Source organism: Camelus ferus, chromosome 15 (genome assembly GCF_009834535.1).
Source record: "Camelus ferus isolate YT-003-E chromosome 15, BCGSAC_Cfer_1.0, whole genome shotgun sequence".
In the NCBI taxonomy this organism is placed as follows: Eukaryota; Metazoa; Chordata; class Mammalia; order Artiodactyla; family Camelidae; genus Camelus; species Camelus ferus.
The window spans coordinates 52,361,503-52,386,364 of record NC_045710.1 but is presented as its reverse complement, the minus strand read 5'-3'; positions in this window follow the sequence as shown (position 1 = coordinate 52,386,364).

Sequence of the window (24,862 nt, the reverse complement as noted above, 5' to 3'; positions counted from 1 at the left end):
TTGATTTCTTTTCACTTTTCTGTTTTGTTTCCATGAGCTCAACTTCATCCTTCGGATGCGTCCCCTTGTGTTTGCAAGATGGCCACCTCCAGTTCCTAGGTGAACGCAACAAGCAGGTGAGAAAACAAAATCACTGAACACAGTTCTCAAGCTTCATTCTCATTGGATTAGTTTAGGTCATGTATCCAAACTAATAACGTGGGAGAGAACGACACTATATCATTGGCTTAGACCAGCAGTTGTCAACCAAGGGCAATTTTGATTTTGCCCCCCAGGGGACATTTGTCGATGTCTGAAGGCATTTTATCACAAGTGTGTGTGTGTGTGTGTGTGTGAAAGAGACTGGCATCTAGCGGATAAAGGCCAGAGATGCTGCCAAACAGTCCTACAAGGTCCAGGCCAGCCTTACTCCCCACCCCAAATGAAGAATTATCTGACCCCAAATGTCAATAGTGCTGAAGTTGAGAAACCCTGGCTTGGACCAATCAGGATCGCTCTTAGAGATGAGATGCAGTCAGGACCTTCTCAAACCACCTGGCTGCTACATACGTAGGAAGGATGAAACGGATGCTGAGAAGGCAACGTGATACCCTCCACAGGTGCCAGTGGGCCACTAGGTGGCAACTGGACTTGCGTGTGGACACAGGTGAGACGCTCCTGGGGCCTCCCAGCAATCTTGGAGTGGAGATTATAAGATGCCAAATTCTTGCATAACATGGACGGGAGAAATCAGGGCTATTATCGATAGGGTGACTTCATTTGTTCCCAGAGGCTGGTGAAGGCTTGGCCAGCCCAGCTTACACAATTGTACTGTTGTGGACACAACGGGGCGGCCGGTCAGTGACACGGTGATGTGCGGGTTGATAAAAGAATTCGCCAGAGGTAAAGTATGGGACTAGAAAGGAATTTCTTAGGGTACGCTGTCTTAGACAACAGGGGGCCACACAGGTGAGGGGTGCCTGCATGAGCACCACTGAGAGCTGGTTTTTGGGGGTCTTTTATAAGGTAGGGTCACAAAGTGCCTGATCAGCTTGTGCACAAGGCTCTGATTGGTGGTCGGTGAGGTAAAAGGTTTAGCGTCCATGAAGGGCGGTGGGGTGTGACTCTGCTTAGGTGGGCTGAAACAAGCCCGCCTGAGCTATCATGAGATTATTACCTGGGGCTATTAGTTTGTTCGGGCAAACACGCCCAGTAAAGACTGTGCCTTATCTGCTGAGGGATCACAGGCAGACATCTGAGAGCCCAGGAATGGGGGTCATCGGACTTTGAAGGACATCAGTTGGCCCAACATGTAGGATTTCAGAATAAGACCTGGAAGCTTGAGTACCATTACCTGCTTGAGTTGGGGAGGATGGTGTAGGGACGAGACCCGGGGCAGGGCAGGAGCTGTGGAAGTGGGCAGCTTCAGGACGAGAGGGCTGCAGGCCCAGCCAGGGACGGCCAGCTCCTCTCAAAGGTGATAAGGATCCCTTGAGAGATGGCGAAGAAGGGAATGACATCATCAGATTTTCATTTTATAAAGATTATTCCTGGGGCTGTGGATATAGAGCACGTGCTTAGCACGCACAAGGTCCTGGATTCAATCCGCAGTACCTCCTCTAAAAATAAATAAATAAACTGAATTACCTCATTTTCTCCTTCCAAAAAAAAAAAAAAGACTTCTTGTGTGATGGAAGAGTTAGACTGAGGGTGGACACGCAGGTGGGCAGGATGGTCTCTCGTTTGGAGACTGCAGCAGTGTCCTGGGTGAGACCAGATGACACCTGGGACCAAGAAGGAGGTGGAGAGGAGGATATGGGTTTGAGGGCTACAGAGGAGGAGGCAGTTATGGGGTTTGGAGATGAGTTGAATGAAGGAGGTCAAGGAAAGGGAGGAGTCAGCAATATCTCCCACGTTTCTGACCAAAACGGCTGGTTGGGTGATGCAAACACCAATGGAGATTGAACGACAGAGGAGGGGCTAGGGTGTCGGGGTGGGAGCAGAGAAGACAGGATGGGTTTTGAATCTGTTGGGTTTGCGGGGCTTATGGGAGCTGGATCTGGAGCTCAGCAGGGTCATTGTCTAATTCAGTGGAATTGATTCACTGGGAGGGGATCTGCACAGTAAGGGAAAAGAAGGGGCACTCCGGAGAGAAGGTTGGGGAATGCCAACATCTAAGGACAGGCTGGAAAGAGAGCCTGAGGGAGGGCTGGCTAGGAGGAAAATCAGAAAGGGAGAGAAACTTGGGAGAAGCAGGGAGTTGCCAAGTACCAGACCCCACCAAGAAATCACGGCCGATAAGACCTGAAAGCGCCTATTGAATTTAGTACCAGGAGGCTGGTGACGACCTTGGGAAACAGCGCTCCTGCAGCGATAGAGGCGGAAGTCAGATTGCAAAGCCCTGGGCAGAGGATGGGAGGTGAGGGGACAGAGCGAGTGACTCCAGACCCTTGAATGGAGAAACGTGACTGGGAAGGGAGCAAAAGGAGATGGTGGCAGGAAGAAGGGCAAACTGGCTGGACAGAAGATTCAGAAAAGTCTGAAAACCGCTCCTATTACATTTAAAAACCAAATAATCAAAAAAGTTTACAGACAGTGAGCTAGACAATTACATTAATAAAGGACTTCCACTGGAGAGAGAAAAAAATGAGTGTTAATATAGCCTTTCAAGAAGTCAACGCTTTTAAGCCAATATTTTTAGCTTTTGTTAAGTAATCCGATACTTTCTTTTCATAAGAGCAATATATGTTACTTAAAACTCTAGTTTTAATTTTAATAGCAGAATAAAATGAAATCCTATCATTTTACATGAAATATAATTTATGTATATATAATCTATATTAAATGCATGTACATTTCATTTATATGAAATCATTTTATAATTTACGTAACTGTTTCTCTCTGGCTGCAATTATTTTTGTTTATTAAGAGGCTCAGAACTTTCATGCTGAGGGAAAGAGTTAGTGGAGGAGAGAAGAGAATGAGATGTCCCGTCCCAAGTTCACAGTCCCCCTTAGGAGCTTGAAGTCTCCTGTTCCCAGCTCCGGGACCCCTTTAATTTCCCACACGTTTGAGGAAGAGCAAGCCCTTGCCAGCTGAAGTCACCATCCTTCTCCAACACCCAAGGCCTCCCTTTGCCTTCCAAGTGAGATCACTTTTCCGGACACTTATCAGGTCTGCTTTATATTTGTGTTTCAAAACGTGCGATGGCAATACTCTGAAAACCTAGCTGAGTCATTTCCTTATCAGAAGTGGAAGAGTTTGGACTTGATCTTGGACAAAATGTGGGAGAAACTGGCTCCTATGCTAACCACCCCCTGGTGTTCAGCAGGCCTCTTCCTGCTGCCCCTGGCCGGAATCTTCCCTCCCGGTAGGTGAATGATCCTCAATTCCATCACTGCCCTTCTGAACCGGATGACTCAGGTGATACCCAACCACAGCCCCAGGGTAATCAATCGCAGTGCTGACCTCTTGATGTAAGTGGGTGGGGACCGCAGGCCCAGAGATAACTGTGTCATTACACAACTCCAGGTCGCCATGGAAACTGGCAGGGGATCTGGAAGCCTGGGCTGATGCCATCCTGAATTTAGAAGCCGGACAGGAGATGGATTATGGCAGAAGGTATCAGGCCCAAGCAGGCTCCTGGACTGGATGGTTGAAAAAGAAAGTAGTCACCGGCTCTGCTCAAAAGGCCGGTGAAATTCCTTCCTGTTCATTTTTGATAGGTTGTGAATTAAGGGGGAGCAGGGCTGTCCGTTTTTCCCCAAATTTCACAGGCCACCCTGTGGGGCCAAATGGTGACCCGGGGGCTGGAATGACCTGACCGTTCTCTGACTCTGACTTTCCCATCCCCTTACAGCTGAGCCCGGATGGATGTCCAGCTACCTGGAAGGTTGATTCAAGAATAAATCTCAACCAGGGTCTTGGGAAATGGAAGGAGCTCAGAGTTGAATTGGGTAAGTCAGCACAGTTATGTCTGGTTTTCAGCCTTGCTCTGACCTAAAGCCCTGGATCCAGAGACTGGCGGTATCCCTGATTCCAGCCTAAACAGAGTCCATCTTGTCCCTGAGCCCTTTCAGGAACTCTGATCCATCCACATGTTGGATCTGCATCTTGTCTCTACCAGTCTGCCGCATCCTCTCTTCCCAGAGAAGCGCACGCTCTGCTGTCTCGCAGGCCAGGACGGCCATAAGACAGCTGCTGCTCACTCCTCTCTCTGCCCCTCTTGCCAGGCCCCTCCAAGGCTGGCCCTGTCTTGTCAATCTCCACTGCCAGTCTGCTCGCTTCCCACTGGCCCAACTGTCCTTCCTGCTCCGATCACAGCTGGTGTGTCCCCAGAATACGGCTGTTCCAGAGTCATGTCTAATTTCCAACCCCAACATTCCCATAGCCTACAAGCCTCCAGCTCCTTTTCTCACAGTTTGGAGCTGGGAGGCTGCCACCTGCACTGCCCCCTTGTAAGGGGAGCAGCCTTGGGCAGCTGCTTGCAAGCAAATGCTGAGCATGATCGTCAGGGACCTTGCTCCTCTCTGGCCACAATGAGTTGGCCCAGGAATCAGGACTTGAGCACAAGGAAGCCATTTGTTGGTGGGATGCAGGGGAGATGAGCTGTCCGCAAACCACCCTGTGGTAAGATTTTGCCTACAGGGCTGTTCCACATTGGACAGTGACTGGCTGTCAGATCAGATCTTCTCTCTTGGGAATTTTGAAAGTGAGATAAGGCATGGAAGTCAGGCAGTGAAAAGGTGAAATGAAGGCAGAGGAAGGGCAGGGCAGATGCCTGAGTCAGTGACGGGGAAGTCATCTCTGCAGCCATGCTGAGCCTTCCTGGGGACCAGATACCAGCTGGCTTCCCCCAACCTGGGAACCAGACGTGGTTAAGCCCCTGCTGGGGCAGGTTTTTCTCACTTCCCCATTTCCCAGGATTACCCTGAGCAAGGCTTTGTTCTTAACCAGCCTTCCCAGGAGTGAATGGCCACACCTAAAGGGTGTTAACTGAGGAAAAGATTGAGGTCAGAAGGAGGGAGTTTTCACAGAATGTCTTGGCTAACAAGCCATTGATTCTAGAAGCTAAGGAGATGAAGACACAGATGACACGCTTATCAAATGAGGGTGTGACCTGGGATTGAGAGGGAGAACGAATGGAGACCGAGGTCAAAGGTCAAAGAGACCTCATGTCAGGCTGGAGAGAGGGGTCAAATCCAATGTGGTGACACACAAAGGACAAAGGGGACCTGTTCCTTCCCCCCAAATTGTAGCACTACCGCGCTTTAAAAAAAAACACTTGTCATGTCTCACTGGCTGCAGGAAAATAGTCCACAGAGTGAGGGCGTTGCCCCAGAGGGAAAGCAAGATGTTTGAATCCTATACTAATAAGAGTATGGTCTCTGTTCAACCTCCACTGATGGCCTAGGACAAAGTGTCAGGTCCCAGGAGGCCCCGTGGGGCTGTTCTTGTAGTGGGTGGCGCTTTCTTGGGAGAGGTAAAGGGGCCAGTGGTGCCCGGGGTATCACCCTAATCTGTCCTTTCTAAACCTTCCTCCCTCTCGCCCTTCCTTTCCTCCTTCCTTTGTCAATCACTGAACACCTCTGCTCTGGTACCAGTGTGTAGGTATCTGGCCTCACAGGAGAACAAAGAGGCCAGAGAAGTTTCACAGAGAAGCTTGTGTCTTGCGGAATGAGTGGGAGTTTAGTTCTGTCAGGCAGATTTAGGGAGGGGTGCAGTCAGGGGAAGGGCATCCCAGTTTGAGAGAATGGTGAGACGTTGAAACTGGCGGGAGGCTGGGGGGAGGAGGAGGGGAGTTGTGGTCACACAGTGGAGGACATTATGTATGTATGCTACGCCAAGGACGGTGGCCTTTATCCTGTGGTGGGTTATTAAAAGTTTCTAAGCAGGGATGGCACAACCAAATCCGAGCTTACATAGATCTCTCTGGTGGCAGGACTGGAGACTAAGGGCAGGTGATCCAGTTAACCAGGATGGCAGCCTTCCTTCTCTTGCCTGGAGAAACCACCTCCCTGGGGGAAAGGGCTGAAAATGGCAGCCCTTCCTAGCCTCCTGTGCTGCTAGATACGGGTGTGCGACCTGGACTGGCCAGTAAAACCCAAGGGAATCCAGGAAAAAAATTCTTCTCTAATTAAAAGAGAAAATTGAGGAGGAAAATGTCTTCTTACTTGCCTTTAGGCTTTGTCTTGTATGAATGTGACGTTGGGATCCACTGTCTCACACACCTCAGCGGAAAGCCAGGAGAATCAAGTCGAGGCTGACGCCATCCCTAACATCACTGGTGGCTGAGGTAGCCAGTCCTGGCTGCCTGCCTCCTGGCTGCCTACTGTGTGATAGTGGTGGCTAACGTTTACAGGCTGCCGTACCAAGAACTTTACATGTATTGATTCTTTAATTACTTATAATAACCTTATAGGGAAACTAAAGAATCAATACACGCATTATTACCTAAACTTACGACACAGGTAGGTTATCATTTATACCTTACAGGTGAGGAAGTGCGTGCACAGAGGATCAAAGTGACATGGGCGCAGATGATGCCCACATCTGATCAACTAGTTGATGTAAGAGCCAGGATTTAATATCTTCCTTGGGTAAGCTCTGTTAGTTGGGCATCTTGTAACTGATGGGCGGAAGCATCCTGACTGACGAAACAGGCTTTTGCTGTGGTCTAGGGGAGAGAGAATCGGGGCTTGGGCCGGGGCGTGGGCCTGGGATGGGAAGAGGAGATGGATTAGAGAGACATTTGAAGGGTACACGGTCAACCCGAGTGCCCTGCTGGGTGTGGGAGGTGAGGCAAAGGAAGAAGTAAAGAAACTTCCCGGGTGTGTGGTGAAGGTGTAGGGGTGAGAGGGAAGGAGTGGGTCTCTGGAGGAAGAGGAACTTGGTTTGGACAGTTGAGTGGGGCATTCCTTTGGAGTTGTCAGGACCCACAGGGGACCCTGGGAAGCAGCCAACACTCGAGGGAAGCAGGAACCAAGGAGCAGCCTAAGAATCAGGGTAGAGGGCCGGGGAAAGGCCGGCGGAGGAAGGGCCTCTGATGGAGGAGAGAGGTTAGGACAGCCGGGCACAGGCAACTGTGGGGCCACTGGTGGCTTCCCAGTGAGGGCGAGGGCCGGGCGGAGAGCTGAGGGAGCTGAGGGCAGCGGAGAGGGGAATGTGAAGGAGCAGGCCCTCTTCCAAGATGTCTGAAAGGTAGCAGAGGGATGAAGGTAGAAGGGAGGGGCTCAGGAGGAGGGAAAGTTTCAGAAGAGCGTGCTCTTGGAGGCTGTGGGGAAGGAGGCAGAGGCAGAGGCGAGGTGGAAGGTGGAGGCGGAGTCACAGAGGAGGCCACGCTGTGAGAGGTGGCTGCGACCCCAGGGAGACAGGAGCCTGGGGGGGGTCTGGTCCTATGTTCTGATTCTCTTTGCCTCAGGCAAGGTTGGCTGCTGAGTAAAGAGCCCGGTGAGAGTGAAGCTGTGCAGAATTGAAGGTTTGGAGGTGGTGTAGTTCATCGGGATGAACCATCTTCATGCTCCTCCCCCCGCTACGCACCTTCCCCTGGCCTCCCAGGGCCTGACCTCCTCCTGCCCTCTCAGTGTGGGCTGCAGGGGCTTGAGAGAGCCAGCCAGCCCACAGTGGTGCTGGGAATGGAGCCAAGAGCTGCTGGGGACACCCAGCAGCACTCAAAAGGCGGCTTCCTCCAGGCAGCCTTCCCAGGTTGGTGGGGAGCTTGTGGGTTCCCAGCAGAGCAGCCTCGCTCCCCAGTACTTGGCCTGGTTGCTTTGATTGATTTGATTGACTTTCATTGATCCTTGCTCTTACCTTGGCATTTCTGGAGCCAGTTGAGTGTCCGTGAAAATGGCTTTCTCTCGCAAGACTGTGCCCGCCCTCCTCCCTGAGGCACACTCCAGGCAGGAGGTGGGCTTGGGGGATAAGAGGCTGGGCAACTTCCCAGGGGTTTACTAGAGCTCCAGTGAGGGGACTGCAGGGAGGTGAGCTGTCCTTCCAGGGCTCTTGGGGTTCCTGAGTCCCACCTTCTGCTTCCAAAGCCTGAGATCTGGCCAAGCTCCACGCCTTGGCAGCTGTCCTGGCTTGGGGGACACAAGAAGACAATGCCCCCCCAAAGTGCTTGCTGCTCCAGCCTCTCGGGTCCCCGCCTGGGGAGTGGGGCCTCCTGCTGAGTGACACGTCACCCCACTGGGGCTGCCAGCCCCTCCTGCCTCTCAATCTTCATCCTCTTTTAAGGGAAAACAAGGCCCTTGGGGCCACTTCCCTCTCTGGGCAGCGGTACCTCGTGCACAATAAATACTGCCTGGTGGTCCAGGGTAGGCGTGGGTTCCTGGGTTCAAATCCCAGCTCCGCCCATGTGCCAGCAGAGCAACTGATGGGCATGTTTCTCAACCTCTTTGAACTCTTGTTTCCATTTGTAAAGCAGGGCTAATAATTGTACGCGCTGCATGACGTTAACACAAGGCTTTAAATGAAATGATCCATGAGCCGGGCGCTGCGGCGTTTTGTCCGCTGGTGTTCTTGTCAGGGCAACCCTGTCGGGCGCCCTCCATCCTGGGGCTGTGGGGGCAGCAGACAGACCGGAGACAGCGCAGTCTGGGGCGGGGGATGCGTGTGTCCCAGTGGCGCTGATCCGTGAAGCAGAGCCTGGAATGCCCCACGCTCATCTGCCGGATCCCAGATGGAAACAAATACAAAACCTCTTTATAAACAAAGACGGCATCTTAAAAAGAGAACAAACCAAGGAGCCGGTTTGAGCTGGAACTGAAGCTCTGGGTTTTCTGACCATTTTCTATCTAAATAGAAACTACCCGCCTCCCCCCGCCCCCCAACCAGACCTGACTGTCCTCCAGGCCTGGATGCCGGTGGCCGGTGCACCTCCTCCCGCAGCCCAGCCACGTGCCGGGAACTCTCCAGCTGTGGGGAAATTCTTCCAGCTGCCAGCAGCTTCTCTTCCTGTGCCAGCCCGCTGGGAGGGAAGACGATGTGGCCCTTGCTCTGCGGGGGACCGAGGTTAGCGGACACGGTCCCGCCCCCCCACCCTGAGACCCAGGACACGTGAGGCTGAGGGTTCCCACGCTCCTCTGGCTGCTTGAGCACACGTGTTGGAGGCAAAGGCCGTCATGGAAGAGCAATGTTACCGCTTTCTTCTGACTCAGCTGGGGCGCCTGAATCCTCCTTGACTGTCTTGACTTCACCCTTCTTTCACCCTCCCAGAGGCACATGGGTAGCCTCTGCCACCCTCTAGCCCCACCTCTCCCCACCCTAAGGCGCCCAGGGCCCGTCTCCCACCTTCACAACCTCTGCCACCTGCCCTGTCCCTGCCCCCTGCCCTCTGCCCTGTCCCTGCCCTTCATTCTTCACTGGCCAGTCCCAGCTCCAGCCTGCCTCCTGGCGCATCAGACAGCTGCCTCTCAGGCACGGACACACACCAACGCTTACTAAGCGCCGGGGCTCCGAGCAGTGCCCGGGAAAGCCACGGTCCCTCCTCCCGGCCTCCCTCCCAGGCCAGCCCCCTGCCCCCGACAGCTCTGACTGCCGGCCTGTCCCCACGCGGCTCCTCAGCTCCCAGAGGAGGAAATCAGGGTCCTCAGCAGGCGTCAAGGGCCGTCACAATCTTCCTAATGTTAACTTCAGATTCCTGCTTCCCCTTCCAAGCTCAGCACACATCCTCCTCCAGGTGACAGGCCTGCGCGTTCACCGCTCCCAGATCTAACCGGTTTATGCCCCAGGCCTCAGCTCATGTTTCTCAAAGGGTGGTCGTCTCCCACCCCTGGCCCTGGACTCTCCTGAGACATGTGGTAAGAAGGCGGGTGGCAGGATCCCCAGGCCCCATGGACTCAGATCCTCTGCCGTCGCTTCCCTGGCAGTGGTTCTGGTTCTTGCTGACTTTTGAGGAGCCCTGTGGGTCACTGAGGGAGACCAAAGGGTACTAGGGGACTGCCTCTCTTGTCTCCACCCTCCCCACAAAGCCCAGTGCCAGTGGAGCTCCAGGAAGACTGTGTTCCATGTGAGGCCTGACCCTCCACGGTGTGGGCCTGCCCGCAGATGGGGACACGCACGGCACATCAGCAGTGACCATAGGGGTGCCTTCCACACGAGGGAACCTCAAAACACTGGTCTCCTTTATTAAAAGGAGGCCAGTAGATGGACAAGAGCTCTTTCTGGTGAGGCTCCATGCTGGGACTGCCCCCCACCCCTGCCTTGTGATGTCTGCAACCTAACAGGTAAAGGACACAGTCCCCATCCTGGGGGTGCGAACTGGAGAACACATCTATGAATCATTTTTTTCTGAGAAGGAGGCAAGTATGTGGTCCCAGGAGGGAGGGAGTAACTGCCCAGGGATCCCTGAGGTGCCCATGATCATGGCCCATTCATCTTCCAAGCCAACCGTCCACTGGCGAGAACAGGTAAAATCTGAGCACCCGGCGCTCAGCCAGCGGGAGGCTGGCCTGACAGGCCGAGCCCAGGCAGGTGCAAAGTGGTCTCCACGCCCATCGCGCCTGACACGAGGGCCACGCTGGCCTTCTATCCTCCATCTGGTTTCTGATACCCAGTAGGCCGGGCTCCGCGGGGCCAGCACTCCGTGCAGCCCCTCTCCCCCGAGGCCTGGCTCGCTCCAACGCTGTTGTCAGCGCTCCACCAGGGCCAGAACCACCGTGGTTACCGGCAGCGCTCAGAGCAGCAGAAACAGAACAATGCATGACTCAGAGTTCCACGCTTCTGTTGTGGGTTCTAATTTTAGGCCATTGTTCCATTCCTCTCTTTGCCTTTCCCAGAATTCTAACGGGTGGGGGCAGGCCAGCTTGCCCAGATGGAGACCACGCTGGGGATGGGGTGCAGGGCCGAGAGATAGGAAGGACGCCTTGCTCCAGGCTGGGACTGGGTGACTCTGTCAGGCCTTGGGGCTGTGAAGAAAGATGACCTTTATGACAAGGGTCCCCGCTGCTCCCTAGAGTGGCCTGAGGGTCGGGAAACCAGTGGCTCGGGTCCTTGCAACTTCTCTGATTACTCAGCGCTGCCATTTGAGCTATAGGGAGGGAGCTGTTGAAACCCTGTAGCTCTGAGTCACTTGGGTTCGCAGGAAAGGGAAAAGGCCCATGAACCTCAGGGAGGCAGCAGACTCGTGCCCTGGTGTGTGAGTGCGAGTGCGAGTGCGCCTGTGGTTCACATGCTCCGTGGCTGCAGTGCGGGGTGAAGAAGGACTCCGTGGCCCCCGGCCTACCTCACCTCATCTGCAACTGCCCTGCTCACTGGTGGTCCAGGCATCATAAGTGGACATCGGGGGTGGGTCTACACAGCCAGGAATCCATCCAGGCATGAGTTCCTTCCTGGGCTCTCGGCATCAGAGCTGATTACCAATGGTGGGCAGAGAGCTGGTGTGGAGTCTGCCTGCCTGCTGCTGTCATTTTTCTGGAAGTTTCTTTAGAGCCCGCATTGCGCCGGAGTGGAATGTGGCGTGTGATTCTTAACTCTGTGCAGTCTGACGTGTGTGCGCGCACACACACACATGCACGTGCATGCTAGGGCCGTAAACTCCCGCCCCGAACTGTGAATAACCAGGGTCCTTCCTGGAAGCCTTGAGCTGGGATGCGAACCAACTCACCTCACCTCACCTCATCTTCCCTCCTCTCACTTCCTCTGAGGTGGTTCCTTAGGTGGAATCTGGTGGAAAGAACGGGAGTGGGAAGCCAAGAGCCCTGGTGCGCAGCTCCACCCTTGGACTGGTTGTGTGGCCCTGGGCAATTTCTTATTCACCTCGTGTTGGTTGTCCCAGAAGTGAAAGCTTTGTCGGCCCTTCCTTTCCTCCACAGAGAGCCTGGGGGGGGGAAGGGCTCTGAAGTGAGCCGTGGGCCCCGCTGCCTGTGGCTCTTGGCCCTGGGAGGGTTCCCTGGCAAAAGAAGAGGCACTTCTCCTCTCTTGCTGACTTCAGAGCCCCTTTTCCTTACCCGCTTTTCTTCCCCTCAAGATCAGAAACATTTACTTTGTCTCCTCCTCGCAAATTCCCTGTGCCCCACTAATGTCAGTGCAAACGTGTCTCTATTCACTCCGATCCACAAAGCCTCCTTGTCCTTATCCTGGCCCTGCGTGGCCTGCCCCAGTTATCTACTGCTGTGTAACAAACAACCGCCAAACTTCAGAGGCTAAAGGCAACCACCATTTTATTACACCTCACGATTCTGTGGGTCAGAAATTTGGGCAGGGCTCAGTTGGACAATCCTTCTGTTACTTACGATGTTGATTAAAATCGCTCACGATCCTCAGCTGGTAAAAGGGCTGGTCTGGAGGGGCTAGGATGCTTACTCAGATGTCTGGTACTCCCAGTTGACTTTTCCCAGGGCAAGAGTTCTGGGAGACTGGATAGAAGCTGCCAGGCTAAGTCCAGCTGGGGCTGTCACATGGAGCACTTATAGGTGACCTCCCCAGCACGGCAATCTCAAAGGTAGGCATTCTGGGTGACAGCCTAGGCTGAGCCAGCACGCATTCAGAAGGAGGGAATTAGATTCCACTCTCAACAAAGACTTTCAAACCATTTTTCATCTACCAGATCATCCTTCAAGGTCTTGAGCTGGAGCCTCTCATTTTGCTCTTGCAGATGAGCTGTGACTTTGTAACTTTTTTCTGGGTCCTTGATAGTCTTGACTTTCCCAGCTTGGCTGTGCATGTTTTCAGGGAGGTGGGGAGAGGAAGGTCTTGGCCAGATACTGCAAGCATAGTCTATACCCAGCAGATATTTAACAAAGACAGCAGGAGAGGCCCCCAGGAGCTAGAAGATGAGCTGTATGGGTCAAGCATCATGACACATGATGACACAGATTATCCAGGAGCTGCCCTCCAAACACCAGGTACAATCCTGGGACCATGAAATTCTGGTTCAGCGGACTCATTCGGGAGCAAGGACAGTGGGGCCCTAGGCACAAGAGATAACCACCTGGTCAAAGCGGGCAGGGCGAGTGCTGTCTTGATGATGGCTGTTCTCACTCACAGGCTCTTGGCTGCTGCAGATTTAAGTTGGTTGACTAAGGTCAGAATGAAGCTTGTGACTTCCACCTGCTTCAGCAGCAGGGAGCTGTATGGCATGAGGTGTCAGTGCCCAGGCTCTGGAATCACAATGTCTACATTCAAAACCCTGAACCACCACTTGCTCTTATGCAACCTGGGCGAAGTTGCTGCATCTCCCTGAACCTCAGGTCCCTTTTCCTTATGACAGAACAGTTAGAACCCCTATCTCAGCATGCTGTTGCAAGGATTTAATAAGATAATGAAAGTTAGCAGCTGTCATTGCTGTCAGCATTGTCCTCAATCAGGTTCCAACCAGGAGGAGAGGGAAAGAAGACGAAAAAGAAAATTTTCAGGAAAACTAGTAATTGCAGAGAGAAACACCATTATTTAAAACGTATAAAGAGAAAATAATTTGTGACAATTTATATGGCTGTGGTACTAATTAATTTACAAAACCCCTTCACAAACTTCAGCACCTTACTTAACCATCTGTTTTGTTTTGACAAAGGTATATACATACATGGTTTAAAAAAGCTAGTAGTTTTCCCTCTCCCCTCCTCTGAGTCCCACTTCCCAGAGGTAGCTACTTTTAACTTTTCAGTGACATCAGTCTCCGTATTTTAAAGTGTCATGCTTATATCTTTGAAATATCTTTTTGGTTTAACTAATATTTAATCTTGAACTTATGACCCTTTAATCCATTCTTCATGGTTGAGCCATGTAGTGTACTATGATTACATTTCCTGTCTTGTGCAACTTTTGTTTTCTCTCGGGTCAATAATTGCCCATTTTTGGTTGCTTAGTTTTTTTACTTATTGCTTATTAATCCCTTAACTCTCCAAAGGAAGTGAAATAACCTCTCAATACATTCAGACATATTGTAATTAACATTGGTAATCAATCAACTCCATTTTATTCTTGTCTACATTCTTTATCATATGTTGGTGATCCTTGGCTATCTGATCATATTTAAGAGTGGGACACTAAATATCTACTTGAAAACTATGTGCAAGGGTGAAGCTTTTTGACCATAGGTGACAGCCTAGGGCAATCTTTCTGGGCTGATTGGCTGGGGGTACCACCAAGTGTCAGTATCTGTGGGTCCTGGGCTAGTTGGTTTAATCAAAGAGGGGCCCACAGTCTCTGCCCAAGGGTGGGAGTGGTGCCTAAATCTTGCTGCAGGAGTGTGGGAACGAGTTAGAGGAATGGACTGCATGCCCCTTTCACTTAATTCCCCTGCTTACGGTTTGGAATCTTCCCCCGATCCTTAGCTGCTCCCAGCACTTCTGAGTTCAGAGCTTCTCTGTTTCAATCTCTCTAGAGAGGTAAACTGTAGTCTTCTGCCAGTACTGGGAGTCTAATTACTCTTCATAAGGACTTTCAATCTAACCTCCTATTTTCAGTTTCATCTGCACCCTCATTTTCAAAGGTACCTGATGCTGCCAAGTCTTAGATTTGTTTACGGCACTGGAGCCCAATTAACCTATCACTGGTCTTCCCCAGCAATTTGCTTAAGCTTCAGCTTTCTGGAGCCTATTGTCAGTTACCATTTTGTTACCCACTTTTCACCTTCCCATATTTTGTGACTGTTTACTCCTCTATTCTATTTGTCCTTGTGGGTTTGTGCCTAAAAAAATGATTCACTTTGTTTTAGTGGGACTTCCAGGGTCAGTAGCTCAATCTGTCATATTTAACTAGAAATCCCAGGGGTTGTTATTTGTAATGAGGAAATGTAAACTCGCAAAGGATGTGAGCTGTGTAAAGACACAAAAACAGTAAAAGGACTTGAACCCAGATCTGGTTCTAAATCTTGCACTATTTCCTAACCTACCCTTCAGCCATTCCTCTAATGATCATTTATCATAAGAAAATTTCATGCAGAATTTACTGCAAGTTCAAGGAGATACTGGAGGGAGGGCTGCATCACAGGATATAACTCAACATTGAATATTAGATGTTTTAACACTCTGTTCTTCCACAACTGGGAATTTGTTACTGACTATTCCTTCTCCTTTGGCACCCAAGTTATTCCACACTTTGGCCTTCTTTCCTCTTTATATTTCACTTCATATTCCAGGTGACCTTATTCTCCTTTTCTCAAGCTGTCTGTGAAAACTCAAAATTTTCTTTCACAGTTTCCTGTACAATAATTGAGCTATTTCTTCTGTATTCATTCCATACCATGGAAGTAGCAGGAATATAGGTAGTGGGGAAGAAATGATTTTGACTAACCAAGAATCCTGTTGTATTAGGGTAAAAGGGTAAACTTTGGTGGGGGAGCAGGAAGAGTCCAAAATTATGTAACTGAAAACAACTTATTTCTCTCGTGTATGTGTAGTTGGTGGAGGTCTGCTCTCCATCTGATCATGCGGGGAACCAGGCTGATGGCAGCTCTGCCAGCTTGAGCATTGGCTTCCAAGATGTTCAAGTCCTTGCCCTTCAGTCAGCTGAAGGACTGGAGAAGTGAATGAGCAGAGCCCTCACTCACCCCATCCTCCTGGGCAACTGGAAGCCACCCTTAACCCAAATCTAGCAGAATAAAAGCAATGAAGAAATTTTTTTTTTTATCCAGGACTAAACAATTTGAATAAGATCCAATGCATAAACTATTGCCTACAGACTATAAGTCCTAGTCCTGGACAAATATATACATCCTTTTTATGGGCAAACAGAAGTCACCAGCCACAGTGCATAAATTCAGCAGCTCTAAATAAGGGATTCACTGAGAGAAATAAGAAAATATATAAGAAAATATGAAATAAATTTTCCCATTAAATCATATTTTTAAAAGAAATATTTATATATCCAATGAGATGAAGGAGGAGTCTGAAATTAGGATCCAGCAGTAATTGATTTTTTCAGTAGTTAATCAATATATTTTCTTTTCTGGCAGGACCCAGGTGCTTCAGATTCTGTCTTCTGTCATTCCTCAGCTCTGCAGTTACTTTGAGTTGGATTCTTTCTCAGCTAGGCTGTCTACATGGTGGCCTGTATGGCCATTAGCATCTCTGAGTCTTTGCTTTCATAATAGTTCCAGCAAAGTCAGTCTCATTGGCCTGACATTGGTCAGTGCCCATCACCAGTACCTACCATATGGCCAGGGATTTGCCATGCTTTCATTGTCATATATCTGTTCACCCCTGAGATCTGGGGATAGAGTCATCTCCACCCAACCCACATGAATGGAGAATGAGGAAGAGGTGGTTCCTAAAAGGAAGAGATGGGTGCTGGACCATCGAAAACAATTGTTCACTTACCCAACCTAATTATCGTTCATGTGGAAGGCAACACAGAGACATTCTTAGATATGTTAGGATTCAGAAAGTAAACCATCAATTACCCCTTCTTAAAAGTTGCTTGAAGGATGTAACTGAGAAATGAATCAAAAGGAGAACTCCAATATGGAAGCTGTACTATAAAAGAAATGGTGGCAAACAAGACAACTGTCAAACTTAGACTTAATGTATGAAGTCCTCAGATTAGGTTAAATCAGAAAGGGAGATGGAAATGAAATAGGAAAGAATAAGAGCAAATTTGAACCCACCAGGACAAAGAGGAACATGTGTCTCTCTTTCACCGTTCTAGTAAGCTGGCACCAACTGTTCGTGCAACAGGACCAGAATTTTGAGTAGTAACAGGAGACCCAGTGGAGCTGAGGGCCTGGCTGCTGCCCACACCAAGACCACCCAGCAGGTGTGCAGCATTTGTGAACTGCAGTAGTACCTGGCCCTACACTGACGTTTGGCTGCTCCATCACTCCTGCCTTCCAAGTCCCATGTAAATTTCTTTTGGAGCCACTCTAAACCACAAGCACATTAGGAAGGGGATTCTGTGAAATGTAGTTCTTCCAGCTTAGCTAAGTTGTCACAATACAAAGCCATCACAATAATTAAGTTAAAAAAAAACATGAAAGCAAAACACATTCAATAGTTAACTCAAAAACTTACAGAAGAGTAATAAAACAAACCTAATGAAAGTAAAAGGAAAAACTTAATAAAGACAAAAACAAAACTTAATGAATTAGGAAATGAAGACTCAACAGACTTATTAAACAAACCAAAGTGTTCTTTTGGGTAAAGGCTAAAAAAATAAGAAAATCTTCAGCAGTGCTAATAAAACAAAAAAGAGCACCAACATATTATGAATGAGAAATAGCATAAAACTCTAGAAAGAGTGATTTCTTTTTTAAAAAAATATAGCAATAGACAATTGGAAATTCAAAATAAAAATACTAGTTTCAAGAGCATTGAAACCTTAAAACAATCAAGGACAAAAATAACAAATTATGTGCAAGACATATACACTGAAAATGATAAAACCTTGCTGAGAAATTAAATACAGAGAGATATACCATGTTTATAAATGACAGGATTTAATGTTATTAAGATTTCAGTGGTTCCCCCTGCCAATTTTCTATAGATTCAAAACAATCCAAATAAAAATCCTAGCAGGCTTTTATTTGGAGGGGAGTGAGGTAGAAATTGGCAAGCTGATTCTAAAATTTATCTGGAAATACAAAAAATCTAGAAAATCCAAAACAGTTTTGTAAAAAAAAAAAAAGAACAAAGTTATAGAGCTTAAACCATTTAATTTCATGAACATAATGCAATAATAATAAGACAGAGTGCAATTGGTGTGAGGACAGACATACAGATCAGTGGAACATATATGGTCATTTTCTACAAAGAGGCCAAAGTAATTTAATGGGGATACTGTCTTCAACACATGAAACTGGGCCAATTAGATTTTCATACATAAAAAAGTGAACCTTGATCCTTCCCTCCTATCATAAAAAAATGAACATGAAATAGATTATAGACCTAAATAGCTAAAAGTATAAAGCTTCTAAAAGGAAATAGAATAAAATCCCTGTGTCATTGGGTTAGGCAGATTTCTTAGGACACAAATTAAAAAAATTAAATTGGACTTCATCAAAAGACACTGTCGAGAAATTTTAAAAACAGATTGGGAGGAAAGCATATTTGCAAACATATCTGTTATATAAGTAATTCTTATACATTAATACTAAGGCAAACAACTGAACAAAAAGTGAGTAAAAGATTTGAATAAAGACTTTCCTGAAAAAGATATATGAATGGCAAAAAGCACATGAAAAGGTGCTCAACATCATGAGTCATTAGGGATAATATACATTAAAACCACAGTGAGATGTACTAAAATTAAAAAGACTACTAAAATTAAAAAGACTGATCATATCAAGTGTTGGCAAGGGCGTGAAACAACAGGAACACATTACATTGCTGATGGGAATGCAAAATGGTACAGCCACTTGGGGAAACAGTCAATTTCTTATAAATTTAAAATATATCCCAGGAATCCCATTCCTGTTTATCTAAGAGAACTGAACAACGTGTCCATGCACACATAGGCTTGTGCACAGAGGTTTAGACAGCAGGTTATTTGTCATAGTCTCTGAACTGGTTTCCTGAGGCTGCTGTAACAAACTATCACAAACTTGGTGGATTAAGACAACATAAATTTATTCTCTCACAGTCCTGGAGGCCAGATGTCCACATAGTGTCACTGGGATAAAATCAAAGCATAAGCATGGCCATGCTCCTTTTGAAGGCTCTAGGGGAGAACCCATTTCTTGCCTCTTTCAGCATCTAGCAGCTTCTTGGCTTGTGGCTGCATCACTCCAGCGTCTTCACATTTCTCCCTTGCTCGGTCTGCACATCTCCTTCTCTGCTGTGTGTGTGAAGTCTTTCCCTGCCTCCCTTTTATAGAGATATATAGGATTGCCTTTAGGGCCAGTCTTAATAATCCAGGATAATCTCTCCATCCCAAGATCCTTAATTTACTCACATCTGCAAGATATTTTTTCCATATAAAGTGACATTTATAGGTTCTAGGGATTGGTATGTGAATATTTTTAACGGGGCCATTTTTCCATTCTACCATAGCCTCAAACTGGGAATAACCCAATTTTTCATCAACTGATGGATGGATAAACACATTTTAGTATATTCATACAAAGGAACGCAATTCAGTAATAAAATGGGCTGAACTCCTAATATATCATGCATGAATCTCAAAAACATTACCCTGAGCAAATGAAGTCAAATACAAAACAGATTTTATCGGATTTCATTCCTACAAAATTCTAGGAAAGGCACAGTTATAATGAAAGAAATCAGACCAGTGATTTCATGGGGCAGAGGTTGGAAGAAGGTAGTGACTGCAAAGGGGCATAAGGGAACTTTTTTTGGTGTGATGGAAATATTCTATATTTTTGGTGGAGGTTGCAATCATGCATTCGTTTGTTAAATTTGTTTGTTAAAGCCTGTCGAACTGTACACTTAAAATGGGTGAATTTTTAAATGTCAATTGTACTTCAATAAAGCTAATATTAAAAAGGAAAGACTAAAAGCCTAAGAAATTTGAAGATCTAGATGAATTGGTTGCGCTTTAAGGAAACTATAACTGAATTAGAGTCAAGAAGAAAAAGAAAGTCTGAATAGAGCACTAATATAGAATAAATCTAGAAGTTTAGGAAGAACTTTGCCCCTTTCCCCAAAATTCTCCAAACAGAGCCATGGGGACAGAAGGTAGATCTGCCTCCTGGTGATTTATTTCAAACCTGAGAGAATTTCCCTGCAATTTAAATTGCTCTAGGGAATAAATAAAGAAGGAAAATACTTTCATTTTATTTAATGAAATTTATTTAACCTTAATACAAAACCGCAACAAAACCGCAAGCTGCTGAGTAATATGCATATGAATCAAACATCAATAAAACATTAGCAAATCAAGTGCACTCCTGTGTGAAAAGAATAACATTACTAATTTAGAGTACATTCCAGAAATGCAGGGTAAATTTGAGGGACTAAGAAAAATAGGTAGAGATTAACTTTGGACTTTTGCTTCCCCACCCCTCCCTCGCCAAGTCCCCAGGGCAAGTTCTAGCTGCTGGGTGGGAGGGTGGGAGGTGGGGTAGCGGGGTGGAGGGGGTTTGCTCTTACAGTACTGTTTCTTTCTGGGGTGCAAAGTGTGAATGACGCCCAGTCCCAAGGCATTGTGTTGTGGGGTGAGCAGTGATTGAGATGGATTTCTGGTGCCTCACCCCAGGACTTTTACACCCTTCCTCCTTCAGCTTCCTGGGACTCGCGTAGACAGGGGTCTGGCCTTCTCTCAGCTGCGCTGACAAACAGAGAAGGCAACGTACCCAGCAGAAAAGGAACTCAGGCCCAAAGAACACAGTTTAGAATCATAGCTATCTCAAACAAAAAACATCACACACCTGGAGGATAGAGTTCTTCAGAGGGAGAAATCTTAGAACAGATAGATTAACAATTCAGAATTAGAGTAATAAACTAAAAGTGACAAGGGGAAATATTAGCAATACCTAATGTCTTAGAATAAGAACAAGAAAGCAAAGATCAAGCAGAAATATTGGTGTGCAAAATACGGTAGTTAAAGTAAAGAATAGGATAGTTCAGATAATCAGCAGGCAGGATCTATGCGGAGATGATGCATTAGTGATGTGGAAAACAAGATTGAGATCATCTCCCTTAAGGAAAAGAAAAAGACAAAGAAATTAAAAAATATATATATATAAGATGAAAAGCCAAGACATACAGAAAATAAAGTAGAAGTGCTAACTTCCAGAAAATAGAAGCCCCAGGAAGAGGGAAAAAATTAAAAATGGAGAGGAGGACATATGTGGAGCAATAATGATGATGATTTCCCAGAGTTAAGTAGAGGGAAACGAGGAGGAGATGAGAAAGAGGAAGAGAAAGAGGAGGTGGAAGGGGAGAAGGAAAAGGCAAAGGAGAAGAAAGGCTTTAGGTGGAAAGAGATGCAGAAAAGAGACAGGGAATGGGGATGTGAAATTTAAGAATAACAAAGCCTAAGAGAAAATTCTAAAGGCTTCCAGAGAGAAAGAGTAGTTCACACACAAAAGAACAAGAGTTAGATTGATCCTAAGAGATTTTTCAAGTAAGTTGGATACAGGAAGTCATGAGTATCATTTAAAAATATTAGAAGGAAAGAACTTAGAGTCTAGAATTTTATATTTAGCCAAGACATTTACATATGAGGGCATGATAAAAATATTCTTAGTCCCAGAAAGCTTCAGAAGGTTTGTCACAAAAAGATCCTCACTGAAAGCTGTTTTGGATGAAGTATATAAAGAGGAAATGCAAACCCAGATTTGGCTATCGTACTGAACAGCACAAGTGTAGATTCTTGCTGTTTGAAGTGCGGTGTTTGAACCAGCGGGGAGCTTGTCAGAAAATCTCAAGTCCAATCCCAAACACGCAGGATCAAACGTGCCTTTCAGCAGGAATCCTAGATGTTTTGAGAGTCTGAGAAGCACTGATCTAGATCTATCCATATGATTGGGGTTGGGATGGAGGGAAAAGTAAGGGAATGTAAGAATACGTTAACATTCTCATCAAATTAGAGTGTAAAGGATTGGAAAGAAACGTAATCAACTGAAAAATTAAGATGGTAGAAACGAATCCAAATATCTAAAAATAATTATAATAAATGAGAACACACAACTCACAAGTTAAAAAGCAAATATTGAATGGGATTTAAAAAGCCAGGTGTATGTTATTTACAAGACACACTTAAAGACACACTTAAGTAGTATAAGTAGTAAAAGGAAAGAAAAAGTTGTATCAGCAAATATTAATCTATATTAATAGCTATATTATATCAAATAAGATTATAGCTATATAGCTATATTAATATCAAATAAGCTATATTAATATCAAATAAGATTGGCTTTATGGCAAAGAGCATGATAAAATGTTCATTTTTGCCAAGGAAACACAGCAATTTTAAACATGCATGCATCTAACAAAAGACTCTCAAATATCTACATAAAGACCGATAAATAACACAGAGAAGATAAATCTACCACTGTACTGGGATATTTCAACTTTCTCCATTATATCAACAAGGATATTAAAAAAAAACTGAATAATACAAATTGTTAGCTTTACCTAATGGGTATTTATAAAGTTCTGCATACAAAAATTAGAAAGTACACATTTTCTCAAGCACACCAGAAATATTTACAGTTTCAGACAATAGATATGACACAGAACATGATCTCTGACCTTATTGTACTTAACTTTGAAGGGAGTAACAAAAAGATAAATAAGAAACCTTACATATTTGGAAACTTGAAAAATACACTGTTAACTAACTCTTGGATCAAGAAGAAATCATAGCAAAAATGTAAAAAAAAACCCCTAGATTTTAAAGATCATGACAACACTAAATAGCAGAGCTTGTGGAACTTTAAAAAAAGTATGGCTTTAAACATGTATATGGGGAGACGGAGAAGATGGCGGAGTAGAAGGACGCTCGCAGGTCACCCTCTCCCACAAATATGTATATAAGAAAATAAGACAGCCTCACAGTTCATAAGCTATGTGTCTAGCTTAAGAAGGTAGGAAAAAAAAAAAAACTCAACAGAACAAAAAAAGGAGAGAGAAACAGATAAACATAAGAATAAAAAAAAAAATCAAGAAATGGTTAAAAAAGATACAATAAAGAATATCAAAAAAGCCAAAAGTTGGATCTTTGAATGACTCACAAGGTACACAAATCTCTAGCAAGACTAACCCAGAAAAGAAAAGACACATATAAACACATCCTATGAATGTAAAGGGAGGATTAACTTCACAAAGAGATTTAAAGATAAGAGGATGCTATCAGCAAGTATAAGCCAACAATTTTGAATATGTAGACAAAATAAGCAAATTCCTAGAAAATCACAGCTGAAAGTGTGACCTAAAAAGAATGAAAACAAGGCATCAGTCTCAGATGGTTTCATAGACGAATTCTACAACACTTTCAAAGAACTCATCGTTCCACTTTATACAACTCGTTCAGGCAGTAGAAAAAGAAGGAATGTCACTTAATCCTATGAAGACTCTACTGCCCTGATACCAGAGCCAAACAAAGACATACTGAAGAAGAAAGAAAAGAGGGGAAAAGGGAAGGAAATATAGAAGCAAGGAAGGGAGGGAGGGAAGAGAGAGGGAGGAAAGACCATAGGGCCGTTTCACTCAAGGGTTTAGATGCAAATAATGCTAAACAAAATATTTTCAAATAGAGTCCAACAGAATCCAAGAGTTTTAAAAAAGATTAACACACCACAACTAAGTTGAGTTTATCCTAGTTGAGCAAGGATGCGTTAGTATTTTAAAAATTCGTAAACATTAACAGATTAAAAGAAAAAAACTACACGATCATTCTAAAACTTGTGAAAGAAGTTACTTGATAACTCATTCATGATGAAAACATTTAGTAAATCAGGATTAGAATGGAAATTTATAAACTTTGTTAAGAGTACCTACGGAAGTCCAGCGCCAACATCATCTGAAATGGGGAAAAGATTTCACTCATAATCAGGAACAAGACAAGGATGCCAACAATATCACCACTACTCCTCATCTTATTGGATGACCCAGTCAATTAATAAGACAAGAAAGTAGAGGCAGAAGGGTTATAAAAGAGAAATTAAAACCATTATTATTTGTAGGTGATCATGTAGTTACATAAAAATACCAAAAAGATCTGCAGACATAGTTTGTAAAAGGTATAATATATGGAGAGATATATTTAAGGGTAAGAAAACATTATAGTGAAGCTTTCACTTCCCCCTAAATTAGTTTACATATTTAAAGCAATTCCAATCAAAATTCCAACATGTGGAACTTGAGTGCAAGAAAGAGGTGGCATACATATCACACAAGCAAAGAAGCAAACGTAGCTAGGAAACAATGGTTATCCATGTGCAAGAAGATTAAATTTAATCCTGCTTTTCACCATGTACAGAAATTAACTCTAAACATATTGAAGACTTAGGTATTAGTATCCAAATTTAAAACACCTAGTAGAACAAAAATGTCATCTATAAGGAAAAGATGGATAGATTTGTCTATATTAAAATTAAAACCTTGATGCTGGAACAAATAGAAATCCTTCACAAAAATGAACTCAAAATGGATCACAGGCCTAAATGTAAAATGTAAAACTATAAACTCCTAGAAGGTAGCATAGGAGAAAACTTAGAAGATGCTGGGTATGCTGATGACTTTTAGATAGAACACCAAAGGCATAATCCATGAAAGAAATATTCGATATGACGATCTTCATCAAAATTAAAAGCTTTTGCTTTGCGAAAGACAATGTCAAGAGAATGAGAAGACAAGCCACAGACTGAGAGAAAATATTAGCAAAAGGCACATCTGATAAAGAGCTGTTATCTGAAATATACAAAGAACCCTTGAAACTCAACATTAGGAAAATAAACAACCTGTTTAAAAAATGAGCCAAAGATGTTAACAGACACCTAACCAAAGAAGATATACACATGGCAAATAAGCATATGAAAAGATGCTCCACATCATGTGTCATCGAGGAAATGCAAATTAAAGCAATAATGAGATACCACTGCACATCTGTTAGAATGGCCGATACCACTGACAGCACCAAATGTTGGTGAGGATGTGGAGCAGCAGGAACTCTCATTCATTGCTGATGGGAATTCAAGTGGTACAGTCACTTTAGAAGACAGTTTGCTAGTTTCTTACAAAACTAAACATACTCTTACCAAACATTCCAGTAATCGTGTTCCTTGGTATTCATCCAAAACTTACATCCACACAGAAATCGGCACATGAATGTTTATAGTAGCTTTATTCATGACTGGCAAAACTTTGAAGCAACAAAGATGCCCTTTGCCTTCGGTGCTGAATGGATAAACAAACTGTGGTACATTCAGACAATGGAATATTTTACAGCATTGAAAAGAAATGTTCTATCAAGCTATGAAAAGATATGGAAGGAAACTTAAACACATATTACTAAGTGAAAAAAAAAGTCGATCTGAAAAAGTTAT